Consider the following 3,636-nt stretch of genomic DNA (forward strand, 5'->3'; position numbering starts at 1 on the left):
GGGCGGGGTTAAAATACATATCCTGTTGAAGGGCGGAGTAAGGAAAATAAAAGGTGGAGCTAAAATGTATGCCATGATACGGAGTGATGGGTGAAAGCTCCTGATATACATCTATCTATCTATCTATCTATCTATCTATCTATCTATCTATCTATCTATCTATCTATCTATCTATCTATCTATTTATCTATCTATCTATCTGTCTGTCTGTCTGTCTGTCTGTCTGTCTGTCTGTCTGTCTGTCTCTGACTCTCCGTCTCTCTGTCCATCTTTCTCTATCGTTCATAAACAGCTCTTCTCTCTGCTTCCTGTTCCAGGGTGTAAGGTGAAAAGACCTTAGCCCCGCCCATTTAGGTCGGCCATGATGGATTTGCATACTATGTAAAATAGACCTTTGCATGCTGGTGCGAGAATCTACACACGTTTGGTGTCGAACTGCTCAGAAAATCGTGTCCCTCAGTAACTTTCTAAAACATGTCAAGATTTATAACAGTATAATATGGATGTGGCATGTCCATCAAGTCTAAGGGGGAGGAGCTTGTTTAGCTGTAATTAGTGCAATCAATTAGGTGTAGTTCATGGTTTGTGTTTGATTGGTTGTATTTTTTATTAAACTGAAAGGACGTTCAGTAGAAGTGTAAAAGTCTGGGTTTGGTCATAAAAGGGTTTTTACATGTCACATGTACATTACAGCATAGTGAAATCCTTTCTTCACATATCCCAGAGATGTTAGGGAGCTGGGGTCAGAGTGCAGGCTCAGCTATGAAACTGTGCCCCTGGAGCACAGAGGGTTAAGGGCCTTGCTCAAGGGCCCAGGACTGGCAGCTTGACATTACTGGGATTTGAACCCCTGACCTTCTGTCCACATTCTCAGGAGCCAAATGTCTGGTTGAAGTGAATCACCTGAAATTTGGGGATGCACAGATTTTTATTCATCACGGGATTAGTTTAAAAACATCTCCGATTTCAGCCAATCAGATTCTTGTAATTTAGCAGCTGCTTGCTATTGGAAGGAGTTTTTGCAGAAATGACTTGAACCTCATAGATCACCGCTTACAGCTCCGTAAAATATATTAAACATAACACCCCAGGAAACAGTTACATTTCATATTTTACACAGAATAATAGAAAATTATTTAGAATTTTGAAAATGCACCACTTTAATTTGAGCTCATATACAATTTCTTATCAGAATGAGGAAAAGAATCTGATAGCGAAAATTATTCATTCTAAAATTTATCTCGGAAATCTGGCGTGTGGTTGAGGCTCGGATTTCCAGTTTGGTTAGATTTGATCAGACTCTAAGGATTCTGTATAAAAAAAACAAATGATTTAATGAAACAGGGCTCCGTTATTAGTTTATTTCCACCTGTAATAGTGAATTTGTTGTTTTTCTAAAAGTTGAATATTTCAGTCTGGACTTGGCAGTGATGATGAAGGGATTTAATGTGGTTCGTAAACGACTGTAGTTCAGAATAAATCATTTCTCAGAGACGTAATCTGATTTACAGAGTTGCTGTAAAAGTAAAAACGTAATGTACATTCAGAAAGAATTCATGACTCTGTCTGTGACGTCTCATCACGTGTCTCAGGACGTTCTCTGGGTGAAGAAGTGAAACCGGCAGGCAGGTTATTGCCGCTCCTCCGTGACTCATTAACTTCAGTGCTATGACATCACGTGCTGTAACGTCACTCCTGAGATCCCGAGGTGTGTGAAGTCCAAGGAAGCCTCATAAATGATGAATATGAGTGGAGATGATAAGTGCTGCGACTGCACGGGACAGAAATAACGCTGACTGAGCGATTTACAGTCTTATACAACACTAAAAACCTCACCTGGGTCTAGAGATCAGACCATTAAACTATAACGGCCTTTTTAAAGGTGCGGTCAGTACATTTGCTCAGAAGACTCTTGTGTAACATCCATAGAACATCTCTGGTCTCTGTGTCAGGAGAAACCCATCAGTCCTGCTGAGAAACAAGTTTTTAAAAGCGGTTTGAGATCAGACAGGTCGAGCAGTTCGGCTGGCGTGGCTTCAGAGAGAACACTTAAGAGCGATTGCAACATTCAGACTAATCTCATCACTCGAAAATTTCCTAATCCGTATTAAAAAACCAAAACAAAGAAAAGAACTTGGAATCCCTGCTCAGGAATGTTTCCTCCAATCCAACACGGTGAGATCAACACGCCGGCTCGTAGCGTCCATGCGGTTCACAACCAGTCTATTCTATTATTTACTACATAGTAGGACACGTTCATGTTTTTCTCCTTGACCTGTAGGACAAAGCTTGTGTTCTAAACCGACCTACACGTGGAAATCAGTCTTCTGTACATTTGTATTGCTGTTTACAGAAATCACTTATTGCCCCTTTAACCCCTTTCAGAGGATCAAAATTCCATGTGCTCTGGTTTTTGCTCTTATTGCAGGAATGATATGTAATAGCATCGTCCAGAGAAGGTGAGGACGGGGGTTCCCTCTAGAGCTGCTTGTTCTTCTCCAGGCTCTTTTCTCAGAAACCTTTTCCATCATCATCATCATGATCATCATCATGATCATCATGATCATCATCATCATCACCTCTGTCTCACTTATTAGGGATAAATTTATGAGATTAACACGTAATCCAGAGTCTGTTTATTTCTAACAATCTGCTTTGTGACAGAAAGAAAATCTCTTATTAGGACGGAACCTGGTTTCTGGTTTTGAGCAGGAAGCGCGTGAACAATGTCGATGAGGAAGGAAGGAGGAAGTTGGTTAGAGCGTTGGACTAACAGGAACATAAGGGTAAAATATGCCATCTATGTTATAAACCAAATAAAACCAGACTGTTGTTATAGATTATCAGATGACCTTTATGATGAAACGCTATAATGTGGTCAGGTTTTGAGTTTTTAAACGAGGCCTACGCAGGGGATCTTCACTATAGGACACCTGCAGGAGGATCTTCTCCAACGCTCGTGCCCTGAAACCCTTCACTTACCGTGTAATCAGGACGAAGTAGTTACAGTTTCATGTTATTATTATTAAATTATAAAATGATTGTGTTGTATTGAACAAGTATCCTAACCCTCTGTTCCACAGACCGGTGATCTAATCTCGACAGATCAGACACCGCCATCTTGTGGACAGATTGAGGAATCGCATATCTGTTCATACCGGAAGTAGAAAAATACCTTTTTTTTGTGCCTCCATTTTCTTGTTCTTGTTGTGAGGACTTTTTTTAGTTTTACTTTAGTTTTATAGATGTGAACATGTCTGTATGTTAAACAACATAAAATAAGTCATTTTTAAGCATTAAATGTAACAATAAATAGGAAAAAAACAAATTATGTGTTACTCTTGAATTAATACAGCACTACAAATAGTTAGTATGGATAGATAGAAGGATGAATGAATGGAGAGATAGATGAATAAATAGATGGACCAATGGATGAAAAGATTCATGATGGTTAGAGGGATGTATGTATGTATGGATAACTGTGTGGATAGATGGAAAAAGAAATAATGGATAGATGGATGGACAAAAGGCATAATGGATGCATGGATGAATGAGTGGGTGGATGGATGAATAGAGGAATGGATGAGTGGAAGGATGGATGGTTGGATGAAGAGATGAGTGATGAATAGATGGATG

At 39.5% G+C, this 3,636-nt stretch overlaps 1 long non-coding RNA gene across 1 annotated transcript; it reads left to right on the forward strand.

Moving 5' to 3' along the window:
- Positions 1-229: 229 nt before the first annotated feature.
- LOC124393090 lies at positions 230-3,436 on the forward strand. The gene is made up of 3 exons (XR_006927283.1): positions 230-2,786; positions 2,883-2,985; positions 3,084-3,436. It is a non-coding gene; the product is annotated as an uncharacterized LOC124393090 (long non-coding RNA).
- Positions 3,437-3,636: the final 200 nt, after the last annotated feature.

This window comes from Silurus meridionalis, chromosome 11 (assembly GCF_014805685.1).
Source record: "Silurus meridionalis isolate SWU-2019-XX chromosome 11, ASM1480568v1, whole genome shotgun sequence".
NCBI classification, from domain to species: Eukaryota; Metazoa; Chordata; class Actinopteri; order Siluriformes; family Siluridae; genus Silurus; species Silurus meridionalis.